General features: G+C 39.9%; 1 long non-coding RNA gene across 1 annotated transcript in view; it reads right to left on the bottom strand.

Moving 5' to 3' along the window:
* Window positions 1-22,405, bottom strand: part of LOC129466555 (uncharacterized) — a 65,523-nt gene extending 43,118 nt beyond the window's left edge. Inside the window, exons 1-2 of the long non-coding RNA XR_010116414.1 lie at window positions 22,209-22,405; window positions 6,593-6,779 (exon numbers count right to left, since the gene is read on the bottom strand). This is a non-coding gene — a long non-coding RNA (uncharacterized lncRNA). The remainder of the gene's footprint in view (window positions 1-6,592; window positions 6,780-22,208) is intronic.
* Between the last annotated feature and the right edge of the window lie 5,002 nt (window positions 22,406-27,407).

The following is a 27,407-nucleotide window of genomic DNA, read 5'->3' as shown; positions in this document are numbered from 1 at the left end:
CCTTTCACCTGAATACATTACCAAGTCACTCTTTCATTTTCTTCATAGTATCATTATTTCAAGATTATTACTTTTCTTATCCCTTGCCTGTTTCTCCCACTAGAACAGCGGTCCTCAAACTTTTTGGCACAAGGGACCGGTTTCATAGAAGGCAATTTTTTCCATAGACCTAGGAGGTTGGGGATTGATGGGGGAATGGTGTTGGGATGAAACTGTTCCACCTCAGATCACCAGGTATTCAATTCTCATAAGGACTGCACAACCCAGATCCTTTACATGCATGGTTCACGATAGGGTTTGTGCTCCCATAAGAGTCCACCAATTTGACAAGAGGCAGAGTTCAGCTGGTAATGCTCACTTGCCCATCGCTCGCCTCCTGCTGTGTGGCTTGGTTCCTAATAGGCCACAAACCAATACCAGTCCATGGCCAGGGCACTGAGGATTCCACAGTAGAAGATACACTGCATGAAAGCATGGAACTTATTCATTACTGCCTCTCTAGCACCTCATACAGTGTCTGGCATATAGTATGTGCTCAATAAATTTCTTTTTTTTTTAATACTTTAAGTTCTAGGGTACATGTGCACAACATGCAGGTTTCTTACATATGTATACATGTGCCATATTGGTGTGCTGCACCCATTAACTCATCATTTACATTAGGTGTATCTCCTAATGCTTTCCCTCCCCCTTCCCCCCACCCTACAACAGGCCCTGGTGTGTGATGTTCCCCTTCCTGTGTCCAAGTGTTCTTATTGTTCAATTCCCACCTATGAGTGAGAACATGCGGTGTTTGGTTTGTTGTCCTTGCAATAGTTTGCTGAGAATGATGGTTTCCAGCTTCATCTATGTCCCCACAAAGGACATGAACTAATCATTATTTATGGCAGCATAGTATTCCATGGTGTATATGTGCCACATTTTCTTAATCCAGTCTATCATTGATGGACATTTGGGTTGGTTCCAAGTCTTTGCTATTGTGAATAGTGCCACAATAAACATACGTGTGCATGTGTCTTTATAGCAGCATCATTTACAGTCCTTTGGGTATATACCCAATAATGGGATGGCTGGGTCAAATGGTATTTCTAGTTCTAGATCTTGAGGAATCACCACACTGTCTTCCACAATGGTTGAACTAGTTTACAGTCCCACCAACAGGGTAAAAGTGTTCCTATTTCTCCACATCCTCTCCAGCACCTGTTGTTTCCTGACTTCTTAGTAATTGCCATTCTAACTGGTGTGTGAGATGGTATCTCATTGTAGTTTTGATTTGCATTGCTCTGATGGCCAGTGATGATGAGCATTTTTGCATGTGTTTTTTGGCTGCATAAATGTCTTCTTTTGAGAAGTGTCTGTTCATGACCTTCGCCCACTTTTTGATGGGGTTGTTTTTTTCTTGTAAATTTGTTTGAGTTCATTATAGATTCTGGATATTAGCCCTTTGTCAGATGAGTAGGTTGTGAAAATTTTCTCCCATTCTGTAGGTTGCCTGTTCACTCTGATGGTAGTTTCTTTTGCTGTGCAGAAGCTCTTTAGTTTAATTAGATCCCATTTGTCAATTTTGGCTTTTGCTGCCATTGCTTTTGGTGTTTTAGACATGAAGTCCTTGCCCATGCCTATGTCCTGAATGGTATTGCCTAGGTTTTCTTCTAGGGTTTTTATGGTTTTAGGTCTAAATTTAAGTCTTTAACCCATCTTGAATTAATGTTTGTATAAGGTGTAAGGAAGGGATCCAGTTTCAGCTTTCTACATATGGCTAGCCAGTTTTCCCAGCACCATCTATTAAATAGGGAATCCTTTCCCCATTTCTAGTTTTTGGCAGGTTTGTCAAAGATCAGATGGTTGTAGATGTGTGGTATTATTTCTGAGGGCTCTGTTGTGTTCCATTGGTCTATATCTCTGTTTTGGTACCAGTACCATGCTGTTTTGGTTACTGTAGCCTTGTAGTATAGTTTGAAGTCAGGTAGCGTGATGCCTCCAGCTTTGTTCTTTTGGCTTAGGGTTGTCTTGGCGATGTGGGCTCTTTTTTGGTTCCATATGAACTTTAAAGTAGTGTTTTCCAATTCTGTGAAGAAAGTCATTGGTAGCTTCATGGGGATGGCATTGAATCTATAAATTACCTTGGGCAGTATGGCCATTTTCACGATATTGATTCTTCCTACCCATGAGCATGGAATGTTCTTCCATTTGTTTGTGTCCTCTTTTACTTCGTTGAGCAGTGGTTTGTAGTTCTCCTTGAAGAGGTCCTTCACATCCCTTGTAAGTTGGATTCCTAGGTATTTTATTCTCTTTGAAGCAATTGTGAATGGGAGTTCACTCATGATTTGGCTCTCTGTTTGTCTGTGATTGGTGTACAAGAATGCTTGTGATTTTTGCACCTTGGTTTTTTATCCTGAGACTTTGCTGAAGTTGCTTATCAGCTTAAGGAGATTTTGGGCTGAGACGATGGGGTTTTCTAAATATACAATCATGTCATCGGCAAACAGGGACAATTTGACTTCCTCTTTTCCTAATTGAATACCCTTTATTTCTTTCTCCTGCCTGATTGCCCTGGCCAGAACTTCCAACACTATGTTAAATGGGAGTGGTGACAGAGGGCATCCCTGTCTTGTGCCAGTTTTCAAAGGGAATGCTTCCAGTTTTTGCGCATTCAGTATGATATTGGCTGTGGGTTTGTCATAAATAGCTCTTATTATTTTGAAATACGTCCCATCAATACCCAATTTATTCAGAGTTTTTAGCATGAAGGGCTGTTGAATTTTGTCAAAGGCCTTTTCTGCATCTATTGAGATAATCATGTGGTTTTTGTCTTTGCTTCTGTTTATATGCTGGATTACGTTTATTGATTTGCATATGTTGAACCAGCCTTGCATCCCAGGGATGAAGCCCACTTGATCGTGGTGGATAAACTTTTTGATGTGCTGCTGGATTCGGTTTGTCAGTATTTTATTGAGGATTTTTGCATCAATGTTCATCAGGGATATTGGTCTAAAATTCTCTTTTTATGTTGTGTCTCTGCCAGGCTTTGGTATCAGGATGATGCTGGCCTCATAAAATGAGTTAGGGAGGATTCCTTCTTTTTCTATTGATTGGAATAGTTTCAGAAGGAATGGTACCAGCTCCTCCTTGTACCTCTGTTAGAATTCGGCTGTGAATCCGTCTGGTCCTGGAATTTTTTTGGTTGGTAGGCTATTAATTATTGCCTCAATTTCAGAGCCTCTTATTGGTCTATTTAGGGATTCAGCTTCTTCGTGGTTTAGTCTTGGGAGGGTGTATGTGTCCAGGAATTTATCCATTTCTTCTAGATTTTCTAGTTTATTTCTGTAGAGGTGTTTATAGTATTCTCTGATGGTCGTTTGTATTTCTGTGGGATCGGTGGTGATATCCCCTTTATCATTGTTTATTGCATCTGTTTGATTCTTCTCTCTTTTCTTCTTTATTAGTCTTGCTAGCAGTCTATCAATTTGGTTGATATTTTCAAAAAACCAGCTCCTGGATTCATTAATTTTTTGAAGGGTTTTTTGTGTCTCTATCTCCTTCAGTTCTGCTCTGATCTTAGTTATTTCTTGCCTTCTGCTAGCTTTTGAATGTGTTTGCTCTTGCTTCTCTAGTTCCTTTAGTTGTGATGTTAGGGTGTCAATTTTAGATCTTTCCTGCTTTCTATTGTGGGCATTTAGTGCTATAAATTTCCCTCTACACACAGCTTTAAATGTGTCCCAGAGATTCTGGTATGTTGTGTCTTTGTTTCCATTGGTTTCAAAGAACATCTTTATATCTGCCTTTATTTTGTTATGTACCCAGTAGTCATTCAGGAGCAGGGTGTTCAGTTTCCATGTAGTTGAGCGGTTTTGAGTGAGTTTCTTAATCCTCAGTTCTAGTTTGGCTGCACTGTGGCCTGAGAGACAGTTTGTTATAGTTTATGTTCTTTTACATTTGCTGAGGAGTGCTTTACTTCCAACTATGGACTTATGGACAAATGTGGTCAATTTTGGAATAAGTGCAATGTGGTGCTGAGAAGAATGTATATTCTGTTGATTTGGGGTGGAGAGTTCTGTAGATGTCTATTAGGTCCGCTTGGTGCAGAGCTGAGTTCAGTTCCTGGATATCCTTGTTAACTTTCTGTCTCTTTGATCTGTCTAATGTTGACAGTGTGGTGTTAAAGTATCCCATTATTATTGTGTGGGAGTCTAAGTCTCTTTGTAGGGCTCTGAGGACTTGCTTTATGAATCTGGGTGCTCCTGTATTGGGTGCATATATATTTAGGATAGTTAGTTCTTCTTGTTGAATTGATCCCTTTACCATTATGTAATGGCTTTGTCTCTTTTGATCTTTGTTGGTTTAAAGTCTGTTTTATCACAGACTAGCATTGCAACCCCTGCCTTTTTTTGTTTTCCATTTGCTTGGTAGATCTTCCACCATCCCTTTATTTTGAGCCTATGTGTGTCTCTGCACGTGAGATGGGTCTCCTGAATACAGCACACTGATGGGTCTTGACTCTTTATCCAATTTGCCAGTCTGTGTCTTTTAATTGGAGTATTTAGCCCATTTACATTTAAGGTTAATATTGTTTTGTGTGAATTTGATCCTGTCATTATGATGTTAGCTGGTTATTTTGCTTGTTAGTTGATGCAGTTTCTTCCTAGCCTCAATGGTCTTTACAATTTGGCATGTTTTTGCAGTGGCTGGTACTGGGTGTTCCTTTCCATGTTTAGTGCTTCCTTCAGGAGCTCTTTCAGGGCAGGCCTGGTAGTGACAAAATCTCTCAGCATTTGCTTGTCTGTAAAGGATTTTATTTCTCCTTCAATTATGAAGCATAGTTTGGCTGGATATGAAATTCTGGGTTGAAAATTCTTTTCTTTAAGAATGTTGAATATTGGCCCCCACTCTCTTCTGGCTTGTAGAGTTTCTGCCAAGAGATCAGCTGTTAGTCTGATGGGCTTCCCTTTGTGGGTAACCCGTCCTTTCTCTCTGGCTGCCCTTAACATTTTTTCCTTCATTTCAACTTTGGTGAATCTGACAGTTATGTATCTTGGAGTTGCTCCTCTCAAGGAGTATCTTTGTGGCATTCTCTGTATTTCCTGAATTTGAATGTTGGCCTGCCTTGCTAGATTGGGGAAGTTCTCTTGGATAATATCCTACAGAGTGTTTTCCAACTTGGTTCCATTCTCCCCATCACTTTCAGGTACACCAATCAGACACAGCTTTGGTCTTTTCACATAGTCCCGTATTTCTTGGAGGCTTTGTTCATTTCTTTTTACTCTTTTTTCTCTAAACTTCTCTTCTCACTTCATTTCATTCATTTGATCTTCAATCACTGATACCCTTTCTTCCAGTTGATCAAATTGGCTACTGAAGCTTGTGCCTTCATCACATAGTTCTCATGCCATGGTTTTCAGCTCCATCAGGTCATTTAAGGACTTCTCTACACTGGTTATTCTAGTTAGCTATTCATCTAATCTTTTTTCAAGATTTTTAGCTTCTTTGTTATGGGTTCAAACTGCCTCCTTTAGTTCAGAGAAGTTTGATCATCTGAAGCCTTCTCTCAACTTGTCAAAGTCATTCTCCGTCCAGCTTTGTTCCACTGCTGGTGAGGAGCTGCATTCCTTTGGAGGGGGAGAGGTGCTCTGATTTTTAGAATTTTCAGCTTTTCTGCTCTGTTTTTTCCCCATCTTTGTGGTTTTAGCTACCTTTGGTCTTTGATAATGGTGACGTACAGATGGTTTTTTGGTGTGGATGTCCTTTCTGTTTGTTAAGTTTTCCTTCTAACAGTCAGGACCCTCAGCTGCAGGTCTGTTGGAGTTTGCTAGAGGTCCACTCCAGACCCTGTTTGCCTGGGTATTAGCAGCGGAGGCTGCAGAACAGCAAATATTGCTGAACAGCAAATGCTGCTGCCTGATCGTTCCTCTGGAAGCTTCATCTCGGGGGCACCCAGCCACGTGAGGTGTCAGTCTGCCCCTACTTGGGGGTCCCTCCCAGTTAGGCTACTCAGAGGTCAGGGACCCACCTGAGGAGGCAGTCTGTCTGTTCTCAGATCTCAAACTCCATGCTGGGAGAACCACTACTCTCTTCAAAGCTGTCAGACAGGGACATTTAAGTCTGCAGAGGTTTCTGCTGCCTTTTGTTCGGCTATGCCCTGCCCCCAGAGGTGGAGTCTACAGAGGCAGGCAGGCCTCCTTGAGCTGAGATGGGCTCTACCCAGTTTGAGCTTCCTGGCAGTTTTGTTTACCTACTCAAGCCTCAGCAATGGCGGGCACCCCTCCCCCAGCCTCGCTGCTGCCTTGCAGTTCAATCTCAATGAGGAGTGAGCGAGGTTCCGTGGGCGTGGGACCCTCTGAGCCAGGCGCGGGACATAATCTCCTGGTGTGCCATTTGCTAAGACCATGAGAAAAGTGCAATATTAGGGTGGGAGTGACCTGATTTTCCAGGTGCCGTCTGTCACCCCTTCCCTTGGCTAGGAAAGGGAATTCCCTGACTCCTTGCGCTTCCCAGGTGAGGTGATGCCTCACCCTGCTTCGGTTCACACTCGGTGGGCTGCACCCACTGTCCTGCCCCCACTGTCCGACAAGCCCTAGTGAGATGAACCCAGTACCTCAGTTGGAAATACAGAAATCACCCATCTTCTGCATTGCTCATGCTGGGAACTATAGACTGGAGCTGTTCCTATTCGGCCATCTTGGAACCGGACCCTGTGCTCAATAAGTATTTAAAAATGAATAGGTGCATGCATCTCAAGCATTCCTGCAGCCAGGAAAGGAATAGTGAAAGTTTTTCCCAGGCTGGAAAATAAAAGATTAAAACAGCAACATGGTACCATGCTTACATTAACAACAGCAAAAAAGCTTTATAGTGAACCTCTGCATAGCATAGCTGCTTTAATCAAACAGCAAATCTGTACAGGATATGAATGCATGTGTATTCACATAAACACATTTGGATGATACATTTAGATAGTTTCTTATTCCTGTTAAGCAGGAAAATCTAATAATAAAAAATCATTAAATATTATAACAAAGTTGGGTGGAATTTGCATTTTATAATTATTCCACTTATACATTTTCTTTATAAAATAACACACTCATTATGTGCTAGATAATGTACACGATTTCATTCTATCCTCACAAAAATCCTATATCCAAAACACTATTATTACCCCTATTTTATGAAATACAAAATAATTGAGTCAGAGGAAGCAGAGTCACTTACATTAAGTAGCTCAGGTTTATAAATCTGAACTAAGACCAAGCTTAGTTGGTGCCAAAGTCATTTTTAACCAGTACCCTTTATTGTTTATTTTTTACAATGTGCTTTATAATGGAAAATTTTAGTAACTGTCTTGACCTGAAAATTTTGGTACTGTTTTCTTCCTGCAGGGTCACTGGTTATGGATTTAGGAACTAAGCCTAACCACTGACATACTGACAACTAGATAAAAACTGACAGTATAATTTGGAGGCAAATGTGAAAGAATCAGGATTTAGTTAGGACTTTGTTTTTGGAATGTTTTGAAATGTTTTTGGGACATTTACAATTATGAATTAACCCAGAGTCCTAATAAACTTCATTGGTCTGAAGTCTACTCTGTCTGAAATTAATATAGCTAGTTCAGCTTAGTTTTGATTAGTGTTAGCATTGTATATGCTAACCATCTTTTTACTTTTAATCTATGTGTCTTTATATTGAAAGTGGGCTTCTTGAAAACAACATATAGTTGGGTCTTGTTTTTTGATCCACTCTGACAGTGTCTTTTACTTGGTGTATTTAGACCATTAACTTTTCAAGTGATGTCTATCTACCACGTCTATTACTGTTTTCTATTTGTTTCCCTTGTACTTTGTTCCAATTTTTGTCTTCCACCTTTTTTCTGCCATTTTTTGTTTTAACTGAGCATTTTATGTTATTCCATTTTCTCTCCTAGTGTTATATTTATTTATTTACACTATTTATTTATTTCAGTTATATTTCTTTATTCACTGTTTTTAGTGGTTGCCCTGGAGTGTGCAATGTACCACTAATCCAATTCCACTTTCAGAAAACACTATACCCCTTTCTGGGTAATGCAAGTGCCTTACACTATTCCTAATTCCTCCCTTCCATCCCTTATATCACTGCTGTCATTCATTGCACTTCTACATAAGCTATAATAATTGGATACATGGTGGCTATTATTATAACAAACTGTTATTTGTTAGATCAATTAAGAATCAGAAAAATGATTTTAACTTATCTTCACTTATTCCATTTCTAATGATTTTCCATTTTTTGTGCAGATCTGAATTTCTGACCCATATCAACTGCATTCTCTAGGAAGAACTTAATTTTTGCAAGTCAGGGGTACTGACAACAAACTCCCTCAATTTTTGTCTGAAAAAGTCCTTTTTTTCACCTTCACTTTTGAAGGATAATTTCTCAGGATACAGAATTTTAGACTGGTGGATTTTATTTAAGTATTTCACCCCACTCTTTTCATGCTTGCATGGTTTCTGAGGAGAAGTCAAATGTAATTCTTTATTCCTTTATAATTGCTTTTTTTTTTTTGCTTTGGATCTTTCTATATTTTTTATGTGTGATTTTTCTGTAGTTTGACTATCATATGCCTAGGTATCAATTTTGAGGGGTTTATTGTTGTTGTTTTGGCATTTATCCAGCTTCCTATATCTGTGGGGTTTTGTTTGATATAATTTAGGGAAATTCTGAGCCATTATTGCTTCAACTATTTCTTCTGTTCCTTTCTTTCTTCTCTTCTGGTGCTCCCATTATGTGTATGTTATCCCTTTTGTAGTTGCCCAACAGTTCTTGGAGATTATGTTCCTTTTTATTTTTTATTGTTTTGATCTTTTTGTTTTTTTAGTTTTGGAAGTTTCTATTGACATACCCTCAAGCTCCGAGATTCTTTCCTGAGCTGCGTCCAGTCTATTAATGAGCCCACTGTCAAAGGCATTCTTCATTTCTGTTAGTGTTGTCTCCAGCACTTCTGACTCTTTAAATTTTCATCTCTCTGCTTACCTCACCCATCTGTTCTTTCATGTTGTCTACTTTTTCAATTAGAGCCTTTCTAGTGTTTTAAATTCCCAGTCTGATAATTCTGACATCCCTGCTATATCTGAGTCTGGTACGTGACTGCTTTGTCTTTTCAAATTGTGTTTTTTGCCCTTTAGTATACCTTGTAATTTTTTGTTGAAAGCTAGACATACTGTACTGGGCTAAAGGAACTCTGATAAGTAAACTTCTGGTGACATGGTGGTAAGGTATGAGGGGAGGGGAAGCATTCTATAGTTCTATGATTAGGTTTCAGTCTTTTAGTGAGCTGGTGCCCCTGGCCTGTGAACTTCACAAGTGCTTCTCAGTTTTTTTCTCCCTCTAGGTGGGAAAGGACAGCTAGAGTAGGCTGGCATTGGGTATTCCCTTCCCCCAAGTCAGTTAGGCTCTGATTAAACCCTAGTAAGTTAGGCTGTGATAAAACAATTTCTCTTGAGGACAGGCCTTGTTAAAAGGAACAGAATGCTCTGGCATATTTCAAAATGGTTAATTGTCTCTTCCCCGCTAGAGGCACAAGGGGATTTTTCTCCCATCGTCACTCTATAAACCTGGTTTATAGAACATGTGGGCCGGGTGCGGTGGCTCACGCTTGTAATCCCAGCACTTTGGGAGGCCGAGGTGGGCGGATCACGAGGTCAGGAGATCGAGACCACGGTGAAACCCTGTCTCTACTAAAAATACAAAAAATTAGCCGGGCGTGGTGGCGGGCGCCTGTAGTCCCAGCTACTCGGAGAGGCTGAGGCAGGAGAATGGCGTCAACCTGGGAGGCGGAGCTTGCAGTGAGCCAAGATTGCGCCACTGCACTCCAGCCTGGGCGACAGAGCGAGACTCCATCTCAAAAAAAAAAAAAAAAAAAAAAAGAACATGTGAAAGTGTGTCAGTGAAGGTTGGGGGGCCATGGAGTTTTTAGCTCAGACTTATTCATACTGAGCTTCCAGCAATTTGCTTATTACAGTTTAGGTTTTCCTATCCAGGCACTGTTTCCCATGGAGGTTTCTGCTTATGGGTTTCTGCTCTGGTAAATAGTGATTCTCTCTATCCATCTGTCTGTTTCTCCAATTTGGGGGACAGCAATTTTCCTGTCACCTTGCTTTTCACATAGAAGAGATACTGATTTTCAGTTTGTGAGGACAGAGTGACTTCCAAGCTCCTTACCTGCCAGACCAGAAACTGAATAAGCTTCTACAACTCTATAAAATACAACATGAAAAATTCCAGCTGAGGTAAACACAACACTTTTTTACATGATTTAGGAGCCCTTTCCTACAGGAGAAACTACTGGGCAAATGACTAGAAGACACTGAAGGCTTCTCTGAGGACTTCACGGGCAGGGAAGTCCTCTACCCGAGAGCTCCAAGACAGCTCACCTTGACACCTGGTCAAGATAAGGGGTCACCAAGACAGCTGTATTTTTAAAAACAAAAAAATTAAAAATTACCTTTATTTCTGAAGTTTAATCAGAAATCGTAACTAATGTGAAGGTGCCAAGAGCACAGCCTTCAAATTGTTAGATGTTAGAGTTCATTTATCAACACTTAATAAATACAACAAAGGTATATCTGGCAATTACGTGATCTCTTCCTCCCTTGAAAAAAAGGATGTTTAACTGTGGAAAGGAACCTGACAGAGTGGCCTCTTTTAAAAAGCCATCCTGCTTAGCACATATCAGAAGACGTTCATAGTCACTGTACTGACTGCTACCTGTAAACTAGAAATACAATCCTAATCCCCCCAATAACCGAGTGGACCCCCTCTTAACCAAGGGAACCCCAGAGAAACCTTAAAAACTGAGTTGTCAGCCATGACGGTAAGGAATGTTGACATGCCTCATTATACCCCCCACCAGTTTGGAATTTAGTCACAACTGACCAGGATTAATGTTAAAATAGAGATCATAGACTGCCAAAACAGATTCTTTGTGGCAATAAGATGCCAAATTACAAACAAAACCTAAGCCATGCAAGGCAAGGGTTAAGTCATGTCTGCAGGCCATCAGTCTAGCTAAACAGGTCATTTTGACCCAGTATATTGTGGCTGACTCTGGCAAAGCATCCTTATTGTGAAAATTTCTTTCTGCTGACCTCAAGTTTTAGACAGAGCCTTACTCCTTTAACAAATTACAAATTAAAGAATCTGGAAACCCGCCTATAACCTATAAGCCCCCACTTGAAAATATCTCACCTTTTAAGGCCAAACCAATGCAGACCTTCCATGTATTGAGTTATGTCTTTACCTGTAACTCCTGCCTCCCTAAAATGTGTAAAACCAAACTGTGGGACCATGTACTCAAGACTTCCTGGGTTTTTATTTTTCCCAGGCCACAGTCACTCATACTGACTCAAAATAAGCCTCTTTAAAATATTTTGCAAAGTTTGGTTTGTCCATTAACATCTCTCTACACTTCTTCATATCTGAAGCCCTGTGAAATGAACTGCATGATAAAATTCTTCTATCCTCAGTAATACTGACCCTCCTGAGGGAAATGGAGACATAACATTCTTATCATATTTTCCAACAAGATGATGCTCAGGTTGGTTGAAGTCTACCGATATGCTTGTCCATTCCCAGGATTAAAGTAGGCTCTATGTAAGTTATTTTTTTTTTTTAAAGGAGAGGAATTGACCCACGTCCAGTTTGAATAACATAATAATACAGATGTAAATTTAATGAACATTCTGAAGGCATACAAAATTGTTTCAGGTAGAGATATGGATATTTTAAGAAAACCTGAAATTATCTCTTCTACCTGTGCTTTCTCTAAATTAAGGACATGTTTAAGAATATGTAAGGAAGCCCAGTAATCCCAGCTACCGGGGAGGCTGAGACAAGAGAATCACTTGAACCCAGGGGGCGGAGGTTGCAGTGAGCCGAGATTGCACCACTGTACTCCAGCCTGGGTGACAGAGTGGGACTCCATCTCAAAAAAATAATAATAATATGTAAAGAAGTATGAAATAATTATGCATATTACATTAAGTTTTAAAATATGGCTTATTCAGACAATACAAATCAGGTTTCCTTTTACAAAGGAATCAAAATCAGTTTTACTTTTCTTACAAAAATAATCATGAAACAGTTGTGTTTTCACATTACCTCTTAATTCTGGGAAGCAAGAAAAAAGTTATGAAGATTAAAAATAATCTTCTAAAAACACAAAGGAAATTATATTTTCTGAACAGATATAGTTGTTTGGACTCCAAGTCTCCCATTCTTTCTTCCTCACTATATTCCTTCTTTAACTATAGCACAGCACAGGGTCTCACTGATTCTCTGTGGCCCATTTATATTTTTCATCACAAATTATCCTTGCAAGTGATCCCAAGATGCAACTGAATAAAACCTTAATGTATCACTTATACCTTGTAAAGTGGTGCCCAGAAAATAAAACAAAAAACACTAAAAATTTACAGCACATGGTTTTTGTGAAAATAAATACCTATGTCCTATTAATTTGATACAACATTTTGGAAAGAAATATAGCCTATGCATAATTTAAATCCTAACTCCACATTTGTCATAAGAATTCACCATAGGGAAGAAGATTGGCTTGCTAAAAAAAATTCTGAAAAAATACATATGCCATATAAATGGTCTTAAGGGCTTGGTAATTAATTTTTTTTCATACATGCTATTCCACCTATTAACTGTGCTACTCCCCCCAACTCTAAAGCATTAGGAAGATTTTTATTAACTGGCATATCAGCTAGTTATTGTTGTGTAATAAACCATCTAAAATGTAGGGATATAAGTCAACAAATCTGTCCTTATCTCACAATTTGGTGCTTTGACAATTTAAAATGATCCCATGTGGGTTGCTCTTGCCGTAACTCCTAATCTCACTAATGCATGAATCAGGTGCTATGTTGGCTGTGTGGCAGCTGTCTAAGAAGGACTCAGCTGGGATGGCACATTTCTCTTCTACACAGTCTCTTATCATGAATAAGTTTTCCCAAGCTCATTTGTGGAAGCTGAGGAGGATTCTAAGAAAGAGAGCAGAAGCATGCAAGCTTGAGGCCTAGGCTGAGAATTGGCACAACATCACATCTGCTATATTTTATGGGCAAAATCAAGTCACAATGCTTACCCAAATTCCAGAGGTAGAGAAACAGATGGCACCTCTTGATGGAAGAAAATACATCATATTTTATGAGATGTGAATATAGACAGGGGTAGAGAATTATGACCATTTTGGAAATCTACAGTACTGCATTTGGTTTTTGTGCCTCTTTTATAATTAATTTCAAAAATGAAGCCTCTGAGCATTTATTTCATATAGTGACTTATAATATTTGAAGTATAACTTCAAGAAAGTTTTCCTTGAGCATCCCAGCCAAAAGTGACATATTTTAACTCAATATGAATAAATCATTCAATCATGCTATTCTGCTGTATTTTCTTTACTTGGGAGCTCCTATTAGACCATGAGTTTTGAAGGCTAGGGATCAGTTTTTTCTTCTAATGTGTGATCATTGTTTTCACAATGCCTGCACTCAGTAGGTATTCAATCAATATTGTTTACTGACTAAATGACTGAATGAACAAAAGAACGAATCCTCTATTAAATTAAAAATTCATTGAGAAAGGGGCTGTCTCAACTAATTTGTATCTCCCATAGCCTCTAGGCATTGATGTGCATATGGTAGGTCCTCTATAAGTAATTGTTAAGCACATTTTTATAGGAAGAGCAAAAGTTGTAGTTGTAAACAGAATTGCAACTCTGCAACTCAATTCAATAACATGATCTTATCTATAAAGTCAGATGAAATTATTTCCAAGTAAAAGCAGCCCAAGGAAATAATAACCATTGAATCTGATCTCATCTAAAATGAAGTTGTTTCCCATTACTTAGAAAAATTTTATAATAAAATAATTTTTTTTATTTCTTATTATAAAAATATTGACTCACAAATATATCCACTTGATTTTTTCATCTCTCATTTTTCAAACTTACTCAGTATATGGCAATGACATTTCAAAATACAAAGTACAGGGGAAGGAGAGCCAAGATGGCCGAATAGGAAGAGCTCTGGTCTACAGCTCCCAGCGTGAGCGATGCAGACCAGAAGACGGGTGATTTCTGCATTTCCATCTGAGGTACTGGGTTCATCTCACTAGGGAGTGCCAGACAGTGGGCGCAGGACAGCGGGTGCAGCACACCGTGCGTGAGCTGAAGCAGGGCGAGGCATTGCCTCACTCGGGAAGTGCAAGGGGTCAGGGAGTTCCCTTTCCTAGTCAAAGAAAGGGGTGACACACAGCACTGGGAAAATCAGGTCACTCCCACCCTAATGCTGTGCTTTTCCGACGGGCTTAAAAAAGGCACACCAGGAGATTATATCCTGCACCTGGCTCGGAGGGTCCTATGCCCACGGAGTCTCGCTGACTGCTAGCACAGCACTCTGAGGTCAAACTGCAAGGCCTCAGCGAGGCTGGAGAAGGGGCGCCCGCCATTGCCCAGGCTTGCTTAGGTAAACAAAGCAGCCAGGAAGCTCGAACTGGGTGGAGCCCACCACAGCTCAAAGAGGCCTGCCTGCTTCTGTAGCCTCCACCTCTGGGGGCAGGGCACAGACAAACAAAAAGACAGCAGTAACCTCTGCAGACTTAAATGTCCCTGTCTGACAGCTTTGAAGAGAGTAGTGATTCTCCCAGCATGCAGCTGGAGATCTGAGAACGGGCAGACTGCCTCCTCAAGTGGGTCCCTGACCCCTGACCCCTGAGCAGCCTAACTGGGAGGCACCCCCAAGTAGGGGCAGACTGACACCTCACACGGCCGGGTACTCCTCTGAGACAAAACATCCAGAGGAATGAGCAGGCAGCAGCATTCGCAGTTCACAAAAAATCCACTGTTCTGCAGCCTCCGCTGCTGAGAACCAGGCAAACAGGGTCTGGAGTGCACCTCTAGCAAACTCCAACAGACCTGCAGCTCAGGGTCCTGTCTGTTAAAAGGAAAACTAACAAACAGAAAGGACATCCACACCAAAAACCCATCTGTACATCACCATCATCAAAGACCAAAAGTAGATAAAACCACAAAGATGGGGAAAAAACAGAGCACAAAAACTGGAAATTCTAAAAGGTGCCTCTCCTCCTCCAAAGGAATGCAGTGCCTCACCAGCAACAGAACAAAGCTGGATGGAGAAGGACTTTGATGAGTTGAGAGAAGAAGGCTTCAGACGATTAAACTACTCTGAGCTACAGGAGGAAATTCAAACCAAAGAAGTTAAAAACTTTGAAAAAAATTTAGACGAATGTATAACTAGAATAACCAATACAGAGAAGTGCTTAAAGGAGCTGATGGAGCTGAAAGCCAAGGCTCAAGAACTACATGAAGAATGCAGAAGCCTCAGGAGCTGATGAGATCAACTGGAAGAAAGGGTGTCAGTGATGGAAGATGAAATGAAGCGAGAAGGGAAGTTTAGAGAAAAAAGAATAAAAAGAAATGAACAAAGCCTCCAAGAAATATGGACTATGTGAAAAGACCAAATCTACGTCTGATTGGTGTACCTGAAAGTGATGGGGAGAATAGAACCAAGTTGGAAAACACTCTGCAGGATATTATCCAGGAGAACTTCCCCAATCCAGGAAGGCAGGCCAACATTCAGATTCAGGAAATACAGAGAACACCACAAAGATATTCCTCAAGAAGAGCAACTCCAAGACACATAATTGTCAGATTCACCAAAGTTGAAATGAAGGAAAAAATGCTAAGAGCAGCCAGGGAGAAAGGTCAGGTTACCCTCAAAGGGAAGCCCATCAGACTAACAGCTGATCTCTCGGCAGAAATTCTACAAGCCAGAAGAGAGTGGGGGCCAATATTCAACATTCTTAAAGAAAAGAATTTTCAACCCAGAATTTCATATCCAGCCAAACTAAGCTTCATAAGTGAAGGAGAAATAAAATACTTTACAGACAAGCAAATGCTGAGAGATTTTGTCACCACCAGGCCTGCCCTAAAAGAGTTCCTGAAGGAAACACTAAACATGGAAAGGAACAACCGGTACTAGCCACTGCAAAATCATGCCAAATTGTAAAGATCATTGAGGCTAGGAAGAAACTGCACCAACTAACGAGCAAAATAACCAGCTAACATCATAATGACAGGATCAAACTCTCACATAACAATATTAACTTTAAATGCAAATAGACTAAATGCTCCAATTAAAAGACACAGACTGGCAAATTGGATAAAGAGTCAAGACCCATCAGTGTGCTATATTCAGGAAACCCATCTCACGTGCAGAGACACATACACGCTCAAAATAAAAGGATGGAGGAAGATCTACCAAGCAAATGGAAAACAAAAAAAGGCAGGGGTTGTAATCCTAGTCTCTGATAAAACAGACTTTAAACCAACAAAGATCGAAAGAGACAAAGGAAGCCATTACATAATGGTAAAGGGATCAATTCAACAAGAAGAGCTAACTATCATGAATATATATGCACCCAATACAGCAGCACCCAGATTCATAAAGCAAGTCCTGAGTGACCTACAAAGCGACTTAGACTCCCACACAATAAGAATTTAACACACCACTGTCAACATTAGACAGATCAACGAGACAGAAAGTTAACAAGGATACCCAGGAACTGAACTCAGCTCTGCACCAAGCGGACCTAATAGACATCTACAGAACTCTCCACCCCAAATCAACAGAATATACATTTTTTTCAGCACCACACCACACCTATTCCAAAATTCACCACATAGTTGGAAGTAAAGCAATCCTCAGCAAATGCAAAAGAACAGAAATTATAACAAACTGTCTCTCAGACCACAGTGCAATCAAACTAGAACTGAGGATTAAGAAACTCACTCAAAACCGCTCAACTACATGGAAACTGAACAACCTGCTCCTGAATGACTATTGGGTACATAACGAAATGAAGGCAGAAATAAAGATGTTCTTTGAAACCAATGAGAACAAAGACACAACATACCAGAATCTCTGGGACACATTCAGAGCAGTGTGTAGAGGGAAATTTATAGCACTAAATGCCCACAAGAGAAAGCAGGAAAGATCCAAAATTGACACCCTAACATCACAATTAAAAGAACTAGAAAAGCAAGAGCAAACACATTCAAAAGCTAGCACAAGGCAAGAAATAACTAAAATCAGAGCAGAACTGAAGGAAATAGAGACACAAAAAACCCTTCAAAAAATTAATGAATCCAGGAGCTGGTTTTTTGAAAAGATCAACAAAATTGATAGACAGCTAGCAAGACTAATCAAGAAGAAAAGAGAGAAGAATCAAAGAGACGCAATAAACAATGATAAAGGGGATATCACCACCGATCCCACAGAAATACAAACTACCGTCAGAGAATAATATAAACACTTCTACGCAAATAAACTAGAAAATCTAGAAGAAATAGATAAATTCCTCAAAACATACACCCTCCCAAGACTAAACCAGGAAGAAGTTGAATCTCTGAAGAGACCAATAACAGGCTCTGAAATTGTGGCAATAATCAGCAGCTTACCAACCAAAAAGAGTCCAGGACCAGATGGATTCACAGCCGAATTCTACCAAAGGTACAAGGAGGAACTGGTACCATTCCTTCTGAAACTATTCCAATCAATAGAAAAAGAGGGAATCCTCCCAAACTCATTTCATGAGGCGAGCATCATCCTGATACCAAAGCCGGGCAGAGGCAAAACCAAAAAAGAGAATTTTAGACCAATATCCTTGATGAACATTGATGCAAAAATCCTCAATAAAATTCTGGCAAAACGAATTCAGCAGCACATCAAAAAGCTTATACACCATGATCAAGTGGGCTTCATCCCTGGGATGCAAGGCTGGTTCAACGTACACAAATCAATAAATGTAATCCAGCATATAAACAGAACCAGAGACAAAAACCACATGATTATCTCAATAGATGCAGAAAAGGCCTTTGACAAAATTCAACAACTCTTCATGCTAAAAACGCTCAATAAATTAGGTATTGATGGGACGTATCTCAAAATAATAAGAGCTATTTATGACAAACCCACAGCCAATATCATACTGAATGGGCAAAAAGTGGAAGCATTCCCTTTGAAAACTGGCACAAGACAGGGATGCCCTCTCTCACCACTCCTATACAACATAGTGTTGGAAGTTCTGGCCAGGGCAATTAGGCAGGAGAAGGAAATAAAGGCTATTCAATTAGGAAAAGAGGAAGTCAAATTGTCCCTGTTTTCAGATGACATGATTGTATATCTAGAAAACCCCATTGACTCAGCCCAAAATCTCCTTAAGCTGATAAGCAACTTCAGCAAAGTCTCAGGATAAAAAAACCAATGTACAAAAATCACAAGAATTCTTATACACCAATCACAGACAAACAGAGGGCCAAATCATGAGTGAACTCCCATTCACAATTGCTTCAAAGAGAATAAAATACCTAGGAATCCAACTTACAAGGGATGTGAAGGACCTCTTCAAGGAGAACTACAAACCACTGCTCAGTGAAATAGAAGAGGATACAAACAAATGGAAAAACATTCCATGCTCATGGGTAGGAAGAATCAATATTGTGAAAATGGCCATACTGCCCAAGGTGATTTATAGATTCAATGCCATCCCCATCAAGCTACCAATGACTTTCTTCACAGAATTGGAAAAAACTACTTTAAAGTTCATATGGAACCAAAAAAGAGCCCGCATCACCAAGTCAATCCTAAGCCAAAAGAACAAAGCTGGAGGCATCACGTTACCTGACTTCAAACTATACAAGGCTACAGTAACCAAAACAGCATGGTACTGGTACCAAAACAGAGATATAGACCAGTGGAACAGAATAGAGCCTTCAGAAATAACGCCGCATATCTACAACTATCTGATCTTTGACAAACCTGACAAAAACAAGCAATGAGGAAAGGATTCCCTATTTAATAAATGGTGCTGGGAAAACTGGCTAGCCATATGTAGAAAGCTGAAACTGGATCCCTTCTTTACACCTTATACAAAAATTAATTCAAGATGGATTAAAGACTTACATGTTAGACCTAAAACCATAAAAACTCTAGAAGAAAACCTAGGCATTGCCATTCAGGACATAGGAATGGGCAAGGACTTCATGTCTAAAACACCAAAAGCAATGGCAACAAAAGCCAAAATTGACAAATGGTATCTAATTAAACTAAAGAGCTTCTGCACAGCAAAAGAAACTACCATCAGAGTGAACAGGCAACTTACAAAATGGGAGAAAATGTTTGCAACCTACTAATCTGACAAAGGGCTAATATCCAGAATCTACAATGAACTCCAACAAACTTACAAGAAAAAAACAAACAACCCCATCAAAAAGTGACTGAAGGACATGAACAGACACTTCTCAAAAGAAGACATTTATGCAGCCAAACAACACATGAAAAAAATGCTCATCATCACTGGCCATCAGAGAAATGCAAATCAAAACTACAATGAGATACCATCTCACACCAGTTAGAATGGCCATCATTAAAAAGTCAGGAAACAACAGGTGCTGGAGAGGATGTGGAGAAATAGGAACACTTTTACACTGTTGGTGGGACTGTAAACTAGTTCAACCATTGTGGAAGTCAGTGTGGCCATTCCTCAGGGATCTAGAACTAGAAATACCATTTGACCCAGCCATCCCATTACTGGGTATATACCCAAAGGATTATAGATCATGCTGCTATAAAGACACATGCACACGTATGTTTATTGCGGCACTATTCACAATAGCAAAGACTTGGAACCAACCCAAATGTCCAACAATGCTAGACTGGATTAAGAAAACATGGCACATATACACCATGGAATGCTATGCAGCCATAAAAAATGATGAGTTCATGTCCTTTGTAGGGACATGGATGAAACTGGAAAACATCATTCTCAGTAAACTATTGCAAGGACAAAAAACCAAACACCGCATGTTCTCACTCATAGGTGGGAATTGAACAATGAGAACACATGGACACAGGAAGGGGAACATCACACTCCAGGGACTGTTGTGGGGTGGGGGGAGGGGGGAGGGACAGCATTAGGAGATATACCTAATGCTAAATGACGAGTTAATGGGTGCAGTACACCAACATGGCGCATGTATACATATGTAACAAACCTGCACATTTTGCACATGTACCCTAAAACTTAAAGTATAATAATAATAAAATTAAAAAAATAAAAAAAAAGAAAATACAAAGTACATCTGGTTGTAAAATTCAGAAATGACTCCTTGATTAAAACATACACTGAAATATTTTATGTTCATACATATTAAACAAATTTTGGATGCTCCCACAATTACTAAGGTCACTTTCTATAAAGTCAGATGAAATTATTTCCAAGTAAAAGCAGCCCAAGGAAATAATAACCATTGAATCTGATCTCATCTAAAATGAAGTGGCTTCCCATTGTCAATTATTAAAGACAAATGAGAATTGACTATCAAACATAATAAGGTGTCAGTACAATTACGTTATGATAGGAAAAAGATATTTTTGTACTCATTGCACTTTGATTTTTCAAATGTTTCTATCAGACTCCACCTGCTGTGGAAGGAGTGTCAAAGAAATTGCAAACATAACTTTTGATCACAAATTTTTATGTTCCTTTCATATGCAAAATATACTCCACTTACTTAGGCAACTGGGTGTGGATGAGTCTCCTCAGATGCTATTTATCAAATACAGCTCTCTTGGTTTAACTTGTTAACTTCTCTCAGTTTTTATGCATTCACTTTGTCTAATTCGTAAATGACATATGAATAAAAATTCTTAAAAGAAGGGTGGCAAATATTGTACACATACGTGTTCAGTGACACAAAAAGCTGAGGAACAAATGGCCAAGAGCAGGCAACAGAGTTAACTCTCATGCCAACATGCAACAGGAATACAGACTCCATATGAGCAAGTGATTTCAGCTTAACAGAACAAAAGTATTTAACCGGTATATCTGCAATATTTAAAATGTGCAATTCTATGAGTGTGAAATCTAACACTAGAAAAGAATTCTGATAGGTGTTTTCATTCATTCTTACAAATCTTAATTTTCTCCAAGCATGGAAACATTTCAATGGCTCCAGGGAATGTTAGATTTCATAACTTTTCCATCTAGACAAGTTATTCTCTGTGTTACTGAAATAGGTCTTCTTAGTTCAGAATTTTATGTGCATAGTTAATCACATTTTGGTAGATTCTTTCTATGGACACTCAAATGTGAACCACAGGATGGAATGTAGCTACACACAAATCAGGGACAAGCAAGGCATAAGTTCTGGAGAAGCAATGGCCAAATATCCAATAAAATACATGGTGTAGGCAAAGCCAATGGATAATACCTAGTTCAACAGCTAGAAATTTATGCTTAACAGCAAAACCAGGTAAAAATCAGTCATTAGAGCATAGGCTTTGAAGTCAAACAGACTTTTGGTTCAAATCCTGTCTCCACTATTGACTGTACTAACTTGGGAAAATCACTTCATTAATTTATTCAACTTCCTTATCTGCAAAATGGGGATAATAATCCTAATAATGTGTTGTGGAGATTAAAAGAGATTATGCATATAAGGTTACTTTGGTGTCTCCTACATAGTTATGATAAATCAATAAATGATTACTGAGTGTTTTACTCTGTACTAGGCACCGTGTTCCAGGGAGATACAGTGGCTCTCGACCTTATAAAACTTACATGTAGTTCAATATAGTTTACAGTTATCATCAGGCCATGAGGCAAAAGTTAGGTTAAGGAGTAGAAGTTGAAATGAAGTGAGATAAATGGTAGACACTAGTTTGTGAACTAGAGCAAAGGGTAGAACGTAGCTAACGTAAACAAAGCAACAAGAGCAAACTTTCAAGGGGAAACGTAAACCAATTCAAACATATTGCAAGAATAGACCTGCTTTAAAAGAGCCAGGTGCATGTATTCTGGGTTGTGCTCCAATCCATTTAATATCACCAACTGGATTTATTATCAATTGTGGAAAAAAGCATTATTTGCAGCCATATATATTAAAAAACAAAAAGTAGTGCAGAACAGTTCTGGCTCTCAATAGTAAATACAGTAGTAAGGAGAATAAGACAGTTAAAGGTCCTCTGTTCCAATTATCTAATGCTGTGTAGCCAACCACCTCAAACTTTTGGTTGCACAAAACAACATATTTTATCATAAATATGAAATCTGAGCAGGGTTAGCAGGGACAGCTTGTTCCTACTCACCATGGGCTGGGGCTGCACATCTAGTGCTTGGGCTAAGAAGACCCAAAACGCTGGGGCTGGGAAAGCTGGGACTTCTCAAGCATCTTACTCTCAATCTCTGTGTGGTCCCTCCACATGGTCTCTCCAGCATGGAGGCTTTAGGGTAGCCAGACTTCTTAAATGGCAGCTCAGGACACCCACAGCATGTGTCCTGAAAGACAGAGTGAGCATGCCAGCTGGAAATTCTATCACCTTTTATGACATAGCCTTGGAAACCATGCAACATCACTTCTGTCTCATTCTGTTTTGTTAGAAGCAAGTCATTAAGGCTCACCCATAATAAGGGAAGGGCAATTAGACTCCACCTTCTGAGGAAGGAGTGTCAAGAAATTGCAAACATAACCTTTGGTCACAGATTTTTATATTCCTTTCACAGGCAAAATATACTCCACTTACTTAGGCAACCAGGTGTGGATGAGTCTCCTCAGATGCTATTTATCAAATACAGCTCATAAAATATAGCTATCCTCAATCTAAAGACCTGGTGAACGAAAGAGAGAAGTTATATGTCCTTTACACACTGACATACAATGGTTGAAGAGGCATAGGATAATTACTACAGACTTTCCCATTGAAAAGGGAGGAAAAGAAAGGCAAACAGGATTCACTAGTCCATAAGAATTCTGTAATCCAGCCATGCACACACTATTGGCTCCTTGACTCAGGTCGGCTTTCAGATAATGCAGCATAGCATCTCCATGGGTCTTAGCTCTACCCTCTGAGCTCATAGTTCCTCCTCAAGTCATCCTTTTCCATTAAAAAGTGCTGATGTTTGCAGCTAAGTAGTTTTCTCAGCCTGCTTCCTACTAGTATTACTTCAGAAATCCAAAGCTCTCTTTTTGTGATGGTCTGTCTCTGTCTCCTTTAGTCCAAGCTGGCAGTGTTTCTCCAAGTACATTTCTCTTAAAACTTTGTGGGTCTCCTATGAATCATACTGGGGTTCACCCCATCTTCCAAAGTTATACTCACAAAATTCATCAAGATAAGCATTTCTCTACCTTTAGTTTCCTGTAAGGTTGCTATAGGAAAGCATGTTGACATTCTTAAAAGCCCTATTGTTTAGAAGAGACAATCTGCAATGCACGTGCCTCAAGATCCTTAGGGATAGTTACCTGTATGAAATATTACCTCAAATCTTTGCAAAGGGTTGTACAATAACACCCTTGAAATAATCTTTATTACTTATTTTCCTGACAGTGCCCTAAATCTGGCCTTCGTCCAAAAGCCTTTTCTTAATTTTAGCATCATTTGCCATCTGAAGAGACTACAATGAGAAAGTTGTATTTTTGATCCCTATAAGTTCTGGCTTCTTTATATATTAAAGTTCTTTCTGTTGCTTAACACTCTCATCTGCCATTTTATAATAGGCAGCTAGAAACCAGGTGTCATCATCAACATTCTCCTTGGAAATCTACATAATTTTGTATTCCTATTTTCTACTTCTATTTTCTACATTACTTCATATGATAGTGTTGCTTAACTTTCTGTCACTACCTAATAAATATCCCCATTCTTCCAACTTTCAATAACATTATCTTTAATTTCCTTTCAGCCCTCACTATGAGCCACCTCTAGGGGCATAGAGTTACACTAAGAATCTCTTCAAGGCCCTTAGACCTTAACTAACAATGTTGTTAAGGTTCTTCGAGCTTCAGACCATCACCTAGTCCTAAAGCCACATGTTTTAGGGTTTTGTTATGGTAGCACATCACTCCCAGGTACCAAAATGTTTAACAACTATCTACTATGGGTTAAAAAACTTCTCAAAACTTAGTGGCTTAAAATAACTTTCATGTTTCTCAAGAAGCACACTCTAGCCAAAAGATTGCTGCAATAAATTAGAGAAAACCTGAATAAATAAAGAGCTACAGCATATTCACTGATTATAAAACTAAACATTATTAAGATATCAGTTCTCCAAATTGAGATAGCGAGTCAACACAATCCTTACCAAAATCCAACCAGGAATTTTTTAGTAGAAATTGACAAGCTGTAGCCAAAATCCCTATGGAAATGCAAGCAACCAAGTCTAGCCAAAGCAATTTTGAAAAAGAACAGAAAGTAACACTACAATCAAGACAGTATGATATTGGCATAAGAAGATATATATAGATCAACGAAACAGAATAGAGTTCAAACACACATGTATGGTCAATTGATTTTTGATAAAAGTGCAAAGTTAACTTAATTAAGAAGGAGTAGTCTTTTCAACAAATAGTGCTGGAGCAACTGGATATCTATATGCAAAAACAAACAAAAAAATCCTAATAACCCTATATTATATACATTACAAAAATTTTCTGAAAATGAATCATAGACCCAAATATAAGAACTAAAAATAAAAAACTTCAGGAAGAAAAAGCAGGAGAAAATTTTTGCGACTACAATCAATATTTTTTAAAAGACAAATTTGATTTTATCAAAATTTAAAACTTTTGCCCTTCAAAAGATACCATTAAGAAAATTAAGATGATTCTTGGGCAAGATGGCTGAATAGGAACAGCTCCAGACGGCAGCTCCCAGTGAGATCAATGCAGAAGGTGGGTGATCTCTGCATTTCCATCTGAGCAGCATCCTATTGGGACTGGTTAGACAGTGCGTTCAACCGGAGGGCGAGCAAAAGCAGGGTGGGGTGTCGCTTCACCCAGGAAGCGCAAAGGGTCTGGGAACTCCCTCCCCTAGTCAAGGGAAGCTGTGAGGGACTGTGCAGTGAGGAACTGTGCATTCCAGCCAAGATACTATGCTTTTCCCACAGTCTTCACAACCTGCAGACCAGGAGATTCCCTCAGGTGCCTACACCACCAGGGCCCTGGGTTTCAAGCACAAAACTGGGTGGCACCCTATTTGGGCAGACACCAAGCTAGCTGCAGGAGTTTTTTTTTCATACCCCAGTGGCGCCTGGAATGCCAGCAAGACAGAACTGTTCATTCCCCTGGAAAGGCAGCTGAAGCCAGGGAGCTAAGTGGCCTAGCTCAGCAGATCCCACCCCTACAGGGCCCTTCAAGCTAAGATCCACTGGCTTGAAATTCTCGCTGTCAGCACAGCAGTCTGAAGTCAACCTGGGATGCTCCAGCTTGGTGGGGGCAGGGGCATCCTCCATTACTGAGGATTGAGTAGGTGGTTTTCCCCTCACAGTATAAACAAAGCCACAGGAAAGTTGGAACTGGGCGGAGCCCACTGCAGCTCAGCAAAGCTTCTGTAGCCAGACTGCCTCTCTAAATTCCTCCTCTCTGGGCACGGCATCTCTGAAAGAAAGGCAGCAGAACCAGTCAGGGGCATACAGATAAAACTCCCATCTCCCTGAGACACAGCACCTGGGGGAAGGGGCGGCTGTAGGCACAGCTTCAGCAGACTTAAATGTTCCTGCCTGACAGCTCTGAAGAGAGCAACGAATATCCCAGCACAGCGCTTGAGCTCTGCTAAGGGACAGACTGCCTCCTCAAGTGGGTCCCTGACCCCTGTGCCTCCTGACTGGGAGATGCCTCCCAGCAGGGGTTGACGGACACCACATACGGGAGAGCTCCAGCTGGCATCTGGCAGGTGCCCCTCTGGGACAAAGCTTCCAGAGGAAGGAACAGGCAGAAATCTTTCCTGTTCTGTAGCCTCCACTGGTAATACTCAGGCAAACAGGGCCTGGAGCAGACCTCCAGCAAACTCCAGCAGACCTGCAGCAGAGGGGCCTGTTAGAAGGAACTAACAAACAGAAAGGAATAGCATCAACATCAACAGAAAGGATGTCCACACAGAAACCCCACCCGAAGATCACCAACATCAAAGACCAAAGGTAGATAAATCCACAAAGATGAGGAAAAACCAGCACAAAAAGGCGGAAAATTCCAAAAACCAGAACATCTCTTCTCCCCCAAAGGATCACAACTCCTCACCAGCAAGGGAACAAAACTGGACAGAGAAGGAGTTTGATGAATTGACAGAAGCAGGCTTCAGAAGGTGGGTAATAACAAACTCCTCTGAGCTAAAGGCGCATGTTCTAACCCAATGCAAGGAAGCTAAGAACCATGAAAAAAGGATAGAGGCATTGTTAACTAGAATAACCAGTTTACAAAAAAACATAAATGACCTGATGGAGCTGAAAAACACAGCACAAGAACTTCATGAAGCATACACAAGTATCAATAGCCAAATTGATCAAGCAGAAAAAAGGCTGTCAGAGATTCAAGATCAACTTAATGAAATAAAGCATGAAGACAAGATTAGAGAAAAAAGAATGAAAAGAAATGAACAAAGCCTCCAAGAAATATGGGACTATGTGAAAAGACCAAACCTACATTTGATTGGTGTACCTGAAGGTGATGGGGAGAATGGAACCAAGTTGGAAAACACTTTTCAGGATATTATCCAGGAGAACTCCCCCACTCTAGCAAGACAGGCCAACACCAGGAAATACAGAAACCACCACAAAGATACTCCTCAAGAAGAGCAATCCCAAGACACATAATCGTCAGATTCACCAAGGTTGAAATAAAGGAAAAAATGTTAAGGGCAGCCAGAGAGAAAGGTCAGGTTACTCACAAAGGGAAGCCCATCAGACTAACAGCAGATCTCTCTGCAGAAACCCTACAAGCCAGAAGAAAGTAGGGGGCCGATATTCAACATTTTAAAGAAAAGAATTTTCAATCCAGAATTTCATATCCAGCCAAACTAAGCTTCACAAGAGAAGGAGAAATAAAATCCTTTACAGACAAGCAAATGCTGAGTGATTTTGTCACCACCAGGCCTGCCTTACAAGAGCTCCTGAAGGAAGCACTAAATATGGAAAGGAAAAACCGGTACCAGCCACTGCAAAAACATACCAAATTGTGAAGACCATTGACACTGAAGAAACTGCATCAACTAACGGGCAAAATAACCAGCTGACATCATAATGACAGGATCAAATTCACACATAACAATATTAACCTTAAATGTAAATGGGCTAAATGCCCCAGTTAAAAGACACAGACTGGCAAATTGGGTAAAAAGTCAAGACCCATAGGTGTGCTGTATTCAGGAGACTGATCTCACATGCAAAGACACACATAGGCTCAAAATAAAAGGATGGAGAAATATTTACCAAGCAAATAGAAAGCAAAAAAAAAGCAGAGGCTGCAATCCTAGTCTCTGATAAAACAGACTTTAAACTAACAAAGATCAAAAAAGAGA

Source organism: Symphalangus syndactylus, chromosome 17, assembly GCF_028878055.3.
Source record: "Symphalangus syndactylus isolate Jambi chromosome 17, NHGRI_mSymSyn1-v2.1_pri, whole genome shotgun sequence".
NCBI lineage: Eukaryota > Metazoa > Chordata > Mammalia > Primates > Hylobatidae > Symphalangus > Symphalangus syndactylus.
This window is presented reverse-complemented; position numbering and strand designations above follow the sequence as displayed.